Here is a 15,395-nt window from a genome sequence, read left to right as displayed (position 1 = left end):
AGTGTTTATGTATCAGACTGCGAGTTAAAAACATACATAGTAGCTGCATAAGTGTATATGGAAGGCAAAGTAATGAGGTGAGGCTGTTTGGTTAGTTAATTATGACTCTAGCCTTCTAGAGTGTTGGGTTCTACCTGGAGTTTCAGCAGAAATATTCCCATTCAAAGTAAATGAAACACTCACAAACCTAGTCCGTTGAAAAAGAGCAAGTATTTTTCCTTCTAGTCTTTTAATGATTTTCTGTGAAAAGGCAATTACAAAATAAAATCCATTCTTTCTGAAAGCATGAGCAACTCTTCCTCTTTTTATTTCTTTTTTTCCTTTTTCTTTTTTCTTGTTTTCATTCCAAGAACAGAACCTGCTTATCTCATAATTACTTTCACTTGGAAAAAGGATTAATAATAGATAACGGTCCAATCCTATATTGCTTAGTTGAAATAAATTTTTCATGACTAATGTGAATTTTCTCTGACTGAAGAATTCAGGATCCTATGTTAGCTGTAGCTATGTCACAAGTTTAGTATTAACTGAGGAATGCAAAGCCACAGCTAGTCATGGCATCCTCCCCTAAATATCTTAAATAAAGGCAGAGGCACCCGTCAGCACATTTTTTTCCTCTGTGTTTAGATAGTATCTCTGTCCTGGAGAGTTTGAAAGAATTTACCCTCTGCACAGATAAAGTATATGTAAGAGGAGGAAGGTTGTGTAAAAGTGAATCATAGACGCATAGAAACATTTTGGTTGGAAAAGACCTTCAAGATCATAGAGTTCAACCATTATCTAACTCCATCAAGCCTGGTGCTAAATCATGCCCCTTAGCACCACATCTATGTGCCTTTTAAATACCTCCAGGGATGATGATTCAACCACTTCTCTCAGAAGCCTGCTCCACTGTTTGATAATCCTTTTAGTGAAGTTTCTTCTAATACCCAATCTAAACCTCCCCTGGTACAACTTCAGGCAATTTCCTCTCATCCTACCGCTTTTTACTAGGGAGAAAAGACCAACACCTAGCTCCCTTCAACCTCCTTTCAGGTAATTGTAGAGAGCGAGGTCTCCCCTCAGTCTCTGTTTCTCCAGGCTCCAGTTCCCTCAGCTGCTCCTCATAAGGCCTGTTCTCATGACCCTTGACCAGCTTTGTTGCTCTTCTGTGGACCAGCTCCATAAGCTCAATGTCTTTCTGGTAGTGAGGAGCCAAAACTGAATACAATACTCAAGGTGCAGCTTTGTTAGTGCTGAGTACAGGGGAACAATCATTTCCCTGCTCCTATTTGACACAGTATTCCTGATATAGGCCAGGATGCTGTTGGTCTTCTTGGCCATCTGGGCACAATTCTGGCTTATATTCAGTCACTTGTCAATCAGCATCCCCAGATCTTTCTCTGCTGAGCAGCTTTCTAACCACTCTTCCTCAAGCCTGCAGCATTGCATGGAGTTGTTGTGTCTGAAGTGCAGTACCTGGTCCCTGACCTTGCTGAATCTCATATAGCTGGCCTTGGCCCATTGATCCAGGTCCCTCTGTAGAGTCTTCCTACTCTCAAGTAGTTGAATGTTCACTCCCAGTTTAGTGTAATCTGCAAATTTACTGAGGGTATGCTCAATCCCCTCATCCAGGTCATTGATAAAGATATTAAAGAGAACTGGCTCTAGTGAACACTGCTTGTGACCAGCTGCCGACTGGATTTAACTCCAGTTAAGCCACTGAAGTGACTACAAGTGTGATTTTGGTATGATTCCTTCTATGTTCACATCTTTAGCTTATTTCTTTAGGAAGAGAAGACTGCATTGTCACCATGACTATGTCAACACGTTAATAAATCTGTTTGTCTGTTAGTCCAAATATGTTCCTGGTAAATGTGATGGTGATTTTGGAACCCATGAGAGTGACAGAAGTCTATGACACTGAATTCTTCCCACATCACTAGAGCAGAAGGATCCTTATAAATGTTCCCATCAAGAAGAAAAATGCAATGTTCAATGAACTCAAATTATACACCAATGAACTCAAATTAGACACTGGAGAATCCACTCGAGTTTAGATTCTGTTTTGATTTTGTTTATATATTTTTCCCTCTTATCTTCCTCTTCCAATAATTACAATGAGAAAGATTTGATCACAGCTGTTCCTGAAAAAGGATGCTCCCCAGTATCTATTAAGGGTGACCTTCTGCTGCAGTGTTCCATAATTGAGTTTAAAAAGTCATTTGTCATGAGACGAAACTATTGGAAAGCAAACTTAGTTAGCTGTCATGCTCACAGAGTCTTCCACTTTATGTTTGCACCAACATAGCCAATTATTTTGATTTTTATGTGCCTCATATGATAATTCTAGAATATATATGTACAGTCCAGCTCCTGCAAATTGACAAATTAGAACTTTGGGGTTTTTGAAAGCACTTTTAAGATTTTCAGAAGTACATTCCTATTTCTGCTGTTGTGTAGAGGACATTATAAGTAAGCAATCACAGTAAGAAATGCAAGTAAAGGATCAAGTGAGGAAGGATCATGAAGTATGTCCTTCCCTAATGGTTCTAAATATTAGAGGTGACCTGGATGTCCCAGCTTTGCAGAGAATAGAATAGAATAGAATAGAATAGAATAGAATAGAATAGAATAGACCAGACCAGGTTGGAAGAGACCTTTGAGACCATCATGTCCAACTTATCATCCAACAACACCTAATCAACTAAACCATGGAACCAAGCACCCCATCCAGTCTCCTCTTGAACACTTCCAGGGATGATGACTCCACCACCTTCCCGGGCAGCCCATTCCAATGGGCAATCACTCTCTCTGTGTAGAATTTCTTCCTAACCTCCAGCCTAAACTTCCCCTGGTGCAGCTTGAGACTGTGTCCTCTTGTTCTGGTGCTGGCTGCCTGGGAGAAGAGACCAATCCCCACTTGGCTACAACATCCCTTCAGGTAGTTGTAGACAGCAATAACGTCTCCCCTGTACCTCCTCTTCTCCAGGCTAAACAATCCCAGCTCCCTCAGCCTCTCCTCATAGGGTTTGTGCTCGAGACCTCTCACCAGTTTTGTTGCCCTTCTCTGGACACGCTCCAGAAAGTCAACATCTTTCCTGAATTGAGGAGCCCAGAACTGGACACAGGACTCAAGGTGTGGCCTAACCAGCACGGAGTACAGGGGCAGAATGACCTCTCTGCTCTCTGCCTGGGGAGGTGGTGGAGTCGCCATCATTGGAGGTTTTCAGGAGAAGACTTGATGGGGTGCTTGGTGCCATGGGTTAGTTGTTTAGGTGGTGTTGGATTGGTTGAGGGGTTGGACGCGATGATCTTGAAGGTCTCTTCCAACCTGGTTTATTCAATGTATGTATTCTATGCTCCTGCTGGCCACACTGTTCCTGATACAGGCCAGGATGCCATTGGCCCTCTTGGCTCCCTGGGCACACTGCAGGCTCATGTTCAGCCTACCATCAACTAGCACCCCCAGGTCACTCTCTACCTGGCCGTTCTCCAGCCACTCTGACCCCAGCCTGTAGCACTGCATGGGGTTGCTGTGGCAAATGTGCAGAACCTGGCACTTGGATGTGTTAAATCTCATGCTGTTGGATTCTGCCCATCTGTCCAGCCTCTCAAGGTCCCTCTGCAAAGCCTCTCTACCTTCCAGAAGATCAACTCCTGCCCCAAGCTTGGTGTCGTCAGCAAATTTACTGATGATGGACTCAATGCCCTCATCCAGATCATCAATAAAGATGTTAAAGAGCATGGGGCCCAGCACTGATCCTTGGGGCACACCACTAGTGACTGGCTGCCAGCTGGATGTGGCACCATTCAGCACCACTCTCTGGGCTCAGCCTCCAGCCAGTTCCTAACCCATCGCAGTGTGCTCCCATCCAAGCCATGGGCTGACAGCTTGGCCAGGAGTTTGCTGTGGGGGACGGTGTCAAAGGCCTTGCTGAGGTCCAGGTAGACTACATCCACAGCCTGCCCCACATCCACCAGGCAGTCACCTGATCATAGAAGGAGATGAGGTTGGTCAGGCAGGACCTGCCCTTCCTAAACCCATGCTGGCTGGGCCTGATCCCTTGGCCATCCTCTAAGTGCTGTGTGACTGCACTCAAGATGACCTGTTCCATAATCTTGTCTGGCACTGAGGTCAGGCTGACAGGTCTGGAATTCCCTGGCTCATCCAACTGGCCCTTCTTGTGGATGGGCATCACGCTGACCAGCTTCCAGTCTTCTGGGACCTCTCCAGTGAGCCAGGACTGTTGAAAAATGATGGAGAGCAGCTTGGCCAGCTCATCTGACAGCTCTCTCAGCATCCTAGGATGGATCCCATCAGGTCCCATGGACTTGTGGGGATCCAAGCAGCTAAGCAGGTCTCTAACTACTTCCTTCTGGATCACAGGGGAACTATACTGCTCCCTGACTCCATCTGCCAGCTTAGAAGGCCAGTTGTCTGGAAGACAACCTATCCTACTGTTAAAAATTGTGGCAAAGAAAGTGTTAAGTACCTCTGCCTTTTCCTCATCTTTTGTTACAATATTCTCCTCCATGTCCACCAAGGAGTGGAGGTTGTCCTTGCCCCTCCTCTTGCCATTAATATATTTGCAGAAGGATTATTTGTTGTCCTTCACAGCAGAGGCCACTCTAAGCTCTAAATGGGATTTTGCCTCCCTAATTTTTTTCCTGCATGACCTAGCAACATCCTTAAACATTCCATGGATAACCTCTCCTTCCTTCCAGAGATGATACACCCTCTTTTTCCCCCTTAATTCACCCAGCAGTTCATTGCCCATCCAGGCTGGCCGTCTGCCCCAGCAGCTCATCTTCCAGCACATTGGCACAGTCTCTTCCTGCACCTTCAAGAATACTTTCTTGAAGTAGGCCCAGCTCTCCTGGACCCCTTTGTTTTTAAGGTCTGTTTCCCAAGGAACCTTCTGAGTCAGTTCCTTGAGTAACCTGAAGTCTGCCCTCCAGAAGTCCAGAGTGGAGGTTTTGTTGCTGCCCCTCTTAGCTTGACAGAGTATTGAGAACTCAATTATCTCATGGTCACTGGACCCCAGACAGCCTTTAACCACCACATCAGCCACCAGCCCTTCTCTGTTTGTAAAAAGGAGTTCAAGCAAAGCCTTACCCCTGGTAGGCTCACACAGCAGCTGGGATAAGAAGCTGTCCTCCATACGCTCTAAGAACCTTGTAGACTGCTTCCTCTCTGCTGTGTTAAGTTCCCAGCAGATATCAGGCAGGTTAAAATCACCCATAAGAACAAGGTCTGGTGATCTTGAGACAGCCTCTAGATGCCTATAGAATAATTGATCAACCTCAACCAGGATGTCAGCCTTGTTGGCTTTCCTGAGTTTAAAAGACAAATGACCTCTAGGAATCCCTTGCAATGAACCCCAGATGTACTTGGTGCTTCTCCCAGTTTTTATTTGAGATCTGGTATTGTAATTTTTAACTATGTTGTGTGCCTAAGAAAATCATCTGCTTCCTCAGTATCAGCAATCTCACCTTTTCTTGGCATTGTGGCTGCCAGTAAACTGTAGGACATGTGAATTGCTGGAGCTGGGCTTGCACAATTGAAGAGGCAGAGAGAAATTGTATTGCTTGGTGCCTCTGAGCATCCTGCCAGACTCTTGTATCACTGTCCATATCCTAGTCATGTGCCATATCTTGGGAAGTGGCTGAACTGTGTGATCTTGTTTGCCATGCTCCTGTCTCTACAAGCTCTACAAGCTGTTTTGATAGTGGTGAAGGCAAGCAACAGATTCTAATGGTGGTTGTAGTAGCACCTTGGTACATTCTGGGATCTGTTAACAATGCAAGAAATGCCAGAGGCTTTCAAGAAGTGTTAGGCTACTCTGTAGAAAGTGTCCCCACAGTTTCATTTCTGAATGAAAATACTATATATTTTATACACAGTTGGTTTCATTGCCTTTGCAGCCTACCTTTAGAAGATATTATCTTTAAAAATTAGCTATTCAGAGATGCTGAAAAACCTCCAGAAAATATTGCTCAAGATAATGTAACCTACAGAAAGATTACAGTATTGCAGGTTAGAAAGCATTAAGCAATTTATCATTAAAATTATTCTATTTCTTAATTTAAAACCACTGGACAATTTAATTCAATTACTGCAATGTATTTTCAGTAGTCAAATGGAAGTGCTTCCCAGAAATGCTTAGACAGTCAGCTGATAGAAACACATTAGACAGTGATGAGAATAATTAGATTCAAACAATGTTCAAGAATAACCAAGCTTGTAAAGCCCTGTATATATAGAGGATATATATAATAGACATTTAAAATACACACAGGGCCTAACCCACATCTTTTAAAATGTCACAGGAAGTACTAGCCTATTGGGATCAAAAGTATTTACTTAAGATGGCTGGAAAACACACACCTTTGCTATAAACTAAGCTGTTTTCTCTGGGACAAAGATATTCTCTTGCCAAATGTGGTAGCCTCAATGTAGGCCAAGCACAATAAAGGGGGGAAAAAAGGGAGATGCTGGGGAGCTGGGTGTTGAAAGGCTTTTTGTGTGAAAGTGGTGTTTCTCTTTTATACTGGGTTGTAGCAGAAGTGTCTGGATTATATTTATTTTTATTTTTTTTTTGGAACTCAGCTGGAGGCAGCAACTGGCAAACTTGGCTAATCTCAGGCACTGAGCATAAGGCTGGCACAATTAGCTCTCATCTGGATTTGTCCTGTAGCCAAGCTGCATCTCACATACATACCCAATACTCCCTTTTACACTCAATCTGACATGCAAGACACCAGTAATTAGATGACTATGGCAGTGTGCTGAGCAGGCACATTAGATGTGACAGGCCACAGAGCGTGGGAGAAGCTACAGTGGTATTTAATGAGGAGGATGGCCACAGTAGAAGTGTTCTCAAAAGGGGCCCAAGTGATTGATACATTGCTTGGTTGACCTCAAAAGCTGCATTCCCTCCCCCGTGAGCCGACAAGATGTAGCAGATACATTGCTCATTAAGTGACAGGCTGCAGTGTTATTTCATGATTGGAAAAGAAGAAACTGGGGAGCTCTGGGCAGAGCATGAAAAATTTCAGCAGCACTGATCAAAGTCTGGAGTGGTCATAAACCAATGGAAAGGGGAAACTGCAGCAGGAAATGGAGGGGATTAATAAAAAGAGATGCAAACATTTTGCAGTAACTGTGGAACTTGTTAGCTCAGGGGTTCAAGAAAAAGAAAGCTGCATCCTAAAGGAAGCTTCTCTTTCTCTAAAGAGATCTGTCATTTTCCTTGCAGAAGGTTATAGTACCTTCCAAACAGATGAACTCTATTGTAAATGGTATGAGAAAGAATAACAAAACAGCTGTGGACAATATGAAATGATGTTGGGGTAAAATGTTTTAGTTACCCAATTTAGGCATGCAAGAATTGGTCCAGACATCACTGCTGGCCATGCCAATAGGTCCAGTCAGACTGTGGCTGAAGGGGATAGCCAGGTGGCATCCACAGCCAAGACATTGGGCAGTTTTCAGGTCAAACACTGGAGCTTTCCAGCCCAGATAAAAGAGAACAACACCTCCCTGATTTTGGGGAGGGATTTACTGCTTGTAATATTTTTCTTCACTTCTACATGATTCCATATGAAAGAAGAGACCTGGGCAGTGCCCTGCTCAAGAGGACAGTATGGTACTTCTTGCGCTTCAGAGACAGAAGTTTAACCTACTACAGCCCCTCCTCAGCTCATTCTAGATTTAACAGGCCATGAGTTGTGGGATCAAGGGGGTACTGGTGGCATTTCACCTGCTCAGAAGATAGCACAGGGGCCACAGAAGGCCTGAGGCATGGTTGTACCCAGAGGTCATGTTGCTGTATGTGGCAGGTAACTGTGAGGTCCACAGTGCCCGAGGCATATATCCAGGTCACCCCTGTAAACCACTAACCTGTACAGCTGAACATGGGGAAGCTGGTGGATTTTTATATACATAAGACAAGGGAGCTGAGCTAAAGTTAGCTATTAAGAAGGAAAAGCTTCAGTGATGAAAACCTTACCTGACTGTTTACACTGAATTCTTGCGTTTGGGTTTTTGGGTGGTTTCTTTGCGTTTACCCTAGTCTCTCCTTCTCATGTAATGTAGCTATGTGCTTTCTTTCCTAAAGCATTTCCTTCATATTTTAATAGCTTCCAGTCATTGTCAGCTGTGAGCATCGTGAAAGATTATGAAGAATACATGGCACCCCATCCATCTAACCACTAGATGGTGAGACTATACAGTAAGAATACAGCACCCAGAGTCACTTCAAGTAAGAGATATTTACATCGCAGCATCCTAAAAAACAGGGTGGAAAGATGGAAAAGAATGTCAATTATTATACTCTGTGCCTCTAAATAGTGGATACTCCAATTGCCCTTTATCTAACCCACTCCAAAGAATTAATATGGAAATAGGATGCAGCTGATGAGCGTAACCATCTTTCCACATTTTACACTCAAATAACCACGTTTTCTTCACTACTTTAGAGCTGCAGAGTAAAGAGAAGGCTGTTTATGAGCAGCAGTGTTTGTTGCCAACCTATTTAAGTGTCAGTTATAAGTGCTTGTTTTGACATGATCAAATATTCAACAGTATTACCCAAACCAGAGACAAATGAAATATTCATACTCATCTGAGGGAAGTCTGCCAATCCTTGAACATTTTGTCTACTATAGCTTCTTGAAATGAACAGATAGGAGCTAGACATTTTAATGCAAAAGCTGCAGTAGAGGAAAAAGGATGGGAAAAAATTATTCTTTTTTTTTAGTTCATGAACTAGCCAAGTAAGACAGTAATGTTTCTAACAAAACAAAACAAAAATGCCCTCCATTTACTGTTATGAGCAACCATCCACCAAACAGAGCAGTGTCTCAAACTAAGAAAACTCAAATGTCAGTTATGATGAACTTTCTCCTCTTTCATCTCTACAGATTCTGTCCTCAAGTGAAATCCAGGGGGGAAAGGCCCCAAAAACCCACTCCAAAGCATGAAAGGCTCTAAAAAGCTGTAATAAAGTGGAAGCTCCAAGTAATCTACTTGCACCGTGAACACCTTATAACTGATATTTTATGGACTAATACTGAGATGAAATACTTTTTTTTTTGGTCCAGTCTGTGGCTGAGTTGGTGGCACATAAGACCCTTAATGGGAAGGTCATGAGTTCAAGCCTGCAGTGGGCACTAGTGGCCTCCCTACTCTAGTCATGGGGTCTGTGGTGACAGGTTGGACTTGATGATCTTTGAGGTCCCTTCCAACCTTAGTGATACTGAACTGAAAAGATAGACAGCCATGGGAAAAGAGGGCTTACTTGCTTAGAAATAAATTTCTTCATAGGTATTTTGGATGGTGAAGTTCAAAATAAGAGTGAACACTAAAGAAATGTATAGTCTCTGTGGAAACAGAGACTAAACAGAAATATCTGCTTTGGGCCACCTTAGAATCCAGTGGGCCCTGACGCTACAGAGGATTTACGCTTGATCACTGGCTACAATGAGATTTAGGTATGCACATGAGCACTTCACTCAGTTAGGGACAATTAATGAGTTAGTAGCAACAGATGTAGAAGAAGGAAGCCATAAAAATCACACAAGGGGCTTTACAGTTAATTATTTCAATGTCACTACTAAGTTAAGGAACTGAAGTCAATAGAAAGGGTATTTTATCAGCCAAAGTCCAGCATTTGGGGAATTCTTGTTATTGAAATGGGAATAGTCATCTTAATACCTCAAGGTGAAGTGAAACTATGCTTTAAATACAGAACTTACAGTTTTGTACACTGCCCTTGAAGCATAACTGCCATTGCTGCCAATATTAGTAAAGTTCTGCTGTGGAAATGAGGAACGCTATAATCCTCTTAATTACAGGAATTATTTCAGTGCACTAGCTAAAGGGCTTTTAGCAGCAATTTGACTTACACAGAGAATATGTTCCCATGCACTAAAGCAGCAGCTTATGGTGTCACTTCCATCATATACAACTCATTTTTTTATCCTTGTGGTTTTTTCTTAACTGTAGATTTTCTAGAATCAGTGTGCTTGAAAAAAATTAAATGTGAATTACACACAGCTGTCCTTTGGTTTGCACTAAGAGTTTGGTTTTAGAAAAAGAAGTACATTACTCATACCTTCCCCAAATGGGGGCTCTCTTTTTCTCCATAGATATAGACATACCCAGCAAGGACAATGGCTACAAAACCATGAGTGTGAGCTTCCCATGCACTGAGCTAGCAGGACATAAACCGATTCCAGTGCAAGAGCCAAGCAAGCATGGCACTCAACCTTGAGTAACAAGCTCAGCTTGTCCCTAACTCAGCCTGTGCCCTGGGCTCAGCACTGGGCTAACATAGACATGGGAAGTCCATAGCTGCTCTGCATCTTACCAACCTGGAGTATAGCCAAAGTGTGCCCATCCCTACAACAGCCAAGGCTGTGAATGCCCTCAGCAGAAGGCTGCTGCTTTTGGTATGGGAATAAAGGAACAAGAGAAGCAGTTTGTCACCAGCGCACTGTAAGAAGCCCACACCCAACAACTGGCTTCTGCAAAGTGAATGACTCACTGAATGGACCAAAGGTATGGCAGCAACAAGTACAGCAATTTGGAAATGTTAAAACTTATGCCTAATAAAGAAAAAAAAAATGCTTCTCAAGTGAAATAGAATCACTGTAACACTGAAGAGTCACCAGCCCTGGCAGCTCATTGAAACAGATATATTGATTACAAAGATAAGCTCTTCTCAAAAATGTGATTTGTATGTATGTCCTTCAGTACTTGTGGGACTACACAGAGCTGCTGTCACTGATATTGGCAGTGACACTTCTGTGGCACTTACCTGCCTGAAACAAATAAAAGATGTGTAGAAAATGGGATATGTGGAAAACGGGAACTTAAAGGGCAGTGAAGTATATTTGCTATCTTGAAGGTAGTTAGTTGGAAAAACAAAAAAAACAAACAGGGGTGCAAGAAGCATCAAATGTTATGTCCAAAGTTAGTTAATTCATTTTCTATCCAGAAGATGGTCAAAAGAAACTATCTGCTATAAAATATTATGGTTGTTGAAGTTTCCTGTGTCTAGCATGACTTGCGCTTTTACAAATTCCCTCAATAGTTTGGGAGATTTTAACAGATAGAAAATCATTCCCTTGAAGCCATCAGGTCTAATTTTCCCAAACTGACAGCAATCACAAACTCTATTACTTGCTTGCATCTGATTGCTTGTCTAAGTCCAGTTCTTGTGAGCATACAGTAACTTGCTTTGACTCACACCAACTGACATTCCTATCAATTGGCTCAGGAAGAATATGTCAGCATGAATTAGCCTTAAAACAGCTTATACCTTATGGATGATAAAGAAACTTTAAGGCTTTAGAAACAAGATTCACTACTCTGCTTCCAGAATGTCCTACAAAGGGGATGAATTCCCCTTGATCAAGAAAGACACCTATTTCAGCCTGAAAAAACACTGAGCCAAAGCTGGCTCTGGTCTAGGGGTTGTGAAAAGCACAATGGCCCCTGTGTAGGGACTAGCACAAAGAGTTGAGAGCACTGGAAGGACTGAATGTTGATGGACCTTCTCTGATAACAAATATCAGGTTTATTTCACTGTTCCTTCAATACAAAGTAGCTGAAAATCAATCCCAGGCCATAGCTAATGTTGCAGTTACCTGGATGTAGGTCTATCTGTATCTTTTTCAGGGAAGAAGATTTTGGTACATATCCTGATGGCCAAAAGACAGGATCTTTGCTGACCTGGTGCTGAGCATCCAGACTACCACTTTCAGGCATCTGGCAACAAGAACTGAAAGGCCTGGGTAGGTCCACTCTCCTCCTCTTGAATGCAGAAGAATTACAGAAAACCAATTTGACCTAATCTTTTGATGACTAAGGTTATGCCAAGAAATTGCACCTGTAACAGATTTACATTTTCAATAACCAGTTTTTGTGTTTGGAGAGGGTTTTTTTGTTTGTTTGTTTTTAATAACTTTTTCAATGGGTTTGACTGACCCAGCAGTCCAGACATTAATTCCTTCTTGGTTTCTGCATGCTTTCTTCCAGAGACAGCACCATGCAGAACATATATTTGCAAAATTGCTAATGTGATTGAACTTCTCAAAAACAGATGAACAGACAGGTGTAAAATTTCTTTCCAGGTTTCAAAGTTACTACTTGATGTTAAGCAATGAAATGCTCCCCTCTACATAGGAAATGGAGTGCACACTGATCTGCATCTGTAATGGTTTGAATCAGAACAAACCGGGTCAAACCAAACCAGTGGATTAACCTGGTTCGTTCTATTTTCTGAACACAGGATAGACGGAAAAGTAACACAAAAAAACTTGGCATTGAGACACACATACACAAAAAAGTGAAATAAGAATAGAATTTGCTGAGCAAAATCTGGAAAAAACCATAGTACAAAATGCATAATTACCTTAGCCTATTTGCAGAAAAAGCACAGCACAAAGCAGCAACAAGCAGAAGCAAGCAAACCAAAAGCCCAAGCCAGAAAACTACTCCCCCGTCCCTTCTTGTCCCACCGTCATCTCAGGGGGAAAAGACAACATCCATGAACCCTGAAGCAGCAACCTGAACAAGTAGCCTCCCATGTTACAATCTGAACTTCCAGCCCCATAGTACTTTGGTCCAGTTAGCACTTTCATTTTTTGAAGCTGACATGACTGCAGCAGGTTCAACTCAATCCACAACAGCTTCTAAAAGAAAAGCGTTTTCAATCATAAGAGACCAAAAATAGTGCTTCAAAAGACTGGAATATTGATATAGCAAAGGCAGGAAACAGCATCCTGTGTCTTGTAATTGGCAAGGACAGTAAATAATAGCAGTCAGTGTTTGGTGAGACTGAAAAACTTACTCAGCTGGAATGAGAACACATTAAAATCTCCTCACCCTTCAGTAGTGTTTGCAACTTGGTTTAGGACCACTTCCTTCTCACTGAAAAAGGCAGTGTATGCATGAATGTGTATCTATCTCTCTCTAGAGAGAGAAAGATATAGACATATGTAAAAAATATATACATGCAACAGACCACTGTATATGCTATATATACATTTATATATAGTCTATATGGTATAAACACACACACTATACACTATGTAATACACACACATATGTCCATGACAGTGTAGAAAGTCTTACAGAGGAATCATCCAAGGTTGGAGAAGAAAGCTACGATGCAAGTACAATTCACTACCCTTTGCACCTCTTGAATTAGATTAAAAACAACCTTTTCTACATAGCATCTTAGCATAATTATCCCCTCAAAGTCCTCTTTGTCAGAAGAGGCCTTTGTTCCACACTTTACTGAGGGATCCCCTCCTACCCTCTTGAAAATTCCTACTGACATATAGGATGAAGAAAGGCATCATTAAGGACATGAAGGTATACCTTTGACATGTAGCTATTTATACTTGAGCAAGCCTAGTACATGTGCTTAGATCTGCCTGTCAGACCCTGCAGATTCTATACAGAGTATAAATAAAAAGTCATTTCAAAATTTGTGTCTCAGTGGCATCTTTAAAACCATAGCAATTATCATGACACTGGCCTGGAAGTGTTCTAGCATTATTCTCTGTACTCGTGATAGACTCTTTCCCTCAAATTCATACATTCGTTGATCTATAGAATGGGTTGGTTTGGGTTGGCTTGGACTTTAAAGATCATCTAGTTCCAACACCAGGTTACTCAAGGCCTCATCCAAACTGGCCTTGAACAGCTCCAGGGAGAGGGCATCCACAACCTGCCTGGGCAACCTGTTCCAGTATCTCATCACCCTCACTGTAAAGAGGTCTAATCTCTAGTCTAAATCTGCCCTCCTTAAGCTTCAATCCATTCCTTCTCATCCTTTCACTACAAGCACTTGTAAGAAGTCCCTTCCCTGCTTTCTTGTAGCCCTCGTTCAGTTACCAGAAGTCTGTGATAAAGTCTCCTCAAAGACTTCTTTTCTCTAGGCTGAACAGCCCCAACTCCTGCAGACTGTCCTCACAGGGGAGGTCCTCCAACCCTCTGATCAACTTCATGGCCCTCACCTGTTATGGCACAGGTGTACATAGCCAAACCAAACCAGAGTAAAACCAAACACAAGCCTGCAAAGTCTGGAAATCTCAACACTCTCCTGAATTTTAATCTCACTCTGCAGCACATCATGTTTTTTCAACACAGAATGACAAGTAGGACAGAGAGATTAATGAAAACTGCTAAGTTACATGAATTGAATTTAAACAGTAAGACTGCAGCTCAGGTGTACACCTTTTATTTTCCTCAGGAGATTTTGTATCCAGGATTCTGTTGCACCTAAAGAATTAGATTTCTTTAGTTCTCAGTCTCATATGCCAGAGAAGGTAAGCAGAGGGAAATTGGCTTAGTGAGTTATACCCAGCCTGGGTGTTTATAAACATTTATCTTAGCTCACAGAAAATGAAGATAAATTCCTTTTGTGTAGCTTGTGTATTGCAGAAAGTCCTCTATAAATTATGTATCATTTTAAGACATCCAGTTAGGAAACTTAAACTGTCATAAGCTTTCATATTTGTTTTAGATTACTAAAAAGGCAAGATAAGCAGAACCAAACTGTTACAATCCTATGAGTTCAACACAATGCCCCATAGGGCAGTCTTTGCATCAATTTGTGCTTGTGGTTAAACACAAAATAGTTCAAGACTAAATAAAACTGAAATACATACTAAGTACTCTGTAATCCTCTTCCTAAACCCCTTGTCCTTGTGTGAGGAGGGCAGAGTGTTTCCACAACATGATGTGCGTTTGAATACAGAATAGAATAGAATAGAATAGAATTAACCAGGTTGGAAGAGACCTTCGAGATCATCGTGTCCAACCTATCATCCAACACCACCCAATCAACTAAACCATACAACCAAGCATCCTGTCAAGCCTCACCCTGAACACCCCCAGCGTCGGCGACCCCACCACCTCCTCAGGCAGCCCATTCCAGTGGGCAATCACTCTCTCTGTGTAAAACTTCCTCCTAACCTCCAGCCTAAACCTCCCCTGACGCAGCCTGAGACTGTGTCCTCTTGTTCTGGTACTGGTTGCCTGGGAGAAGAGACCAACCTCTGCCTGTCTACAACCCCCCTTCAGGTAGTTGTAGAGAGCAATAAGGTCACCCCTGAGTCTCCTCTTCTCCAGACTAAGCAACCCCAGCTCCCTCAATCTCTCCTCACAGGGCTGTGCTCCAAGCCCCTCACCAACCTTGTTGCCCTTTGCTGGACACGCTCCAGCAAGTCAACATCGTTCCTAAACTGAGGGGCCCAGAACTGGACACAGGACTCGAGGTGCGGCCTAACCAGTGCAGTGTACAGGGGCAGAATGACCTCCCTGCTCCTGCTGGCCACACACTTCCTGATGCAGGCCAGGATGCCACTGGTACCATGGCCTACCAGGCATACTC

At 42.5% G+C, this 15,395-nt stretch overlaps 1 protein-coding gene across 1 annotated transcript in view; it reads right to left on the bottom strand.

The window, feature by feature from the left end:
- The window catches only part of LOC128897331 (pinopsin-like), a 104,458-nt gene that overhangs the window by 28,845 nt on the left and 60,218 nt on the right, over positions 1–15,395 (bottom strand). The gene's annotated exons all lie outside the window — the stretch shown is intronic.

Source organism: Dryobates pubescens, chromosome 7 (assembly GCF_014839835.1).
Source record: "Dryobates pubescens isolate bDryPub1 chromosome 7, bDryPub1.pri, whole genome shotgun sequence".
Classification (NCBI taxonomy): Eukaryota; Metazoa; Chordata; class Aves; order Piciformes; family Picidae; genus Dryobates; species Dryobates pubescens.
The sequence above is the reverse complement of the archived record's forward strand: the minus strand, read 5'-3'. Positions and strand labels throughout refer to the sequence as shown.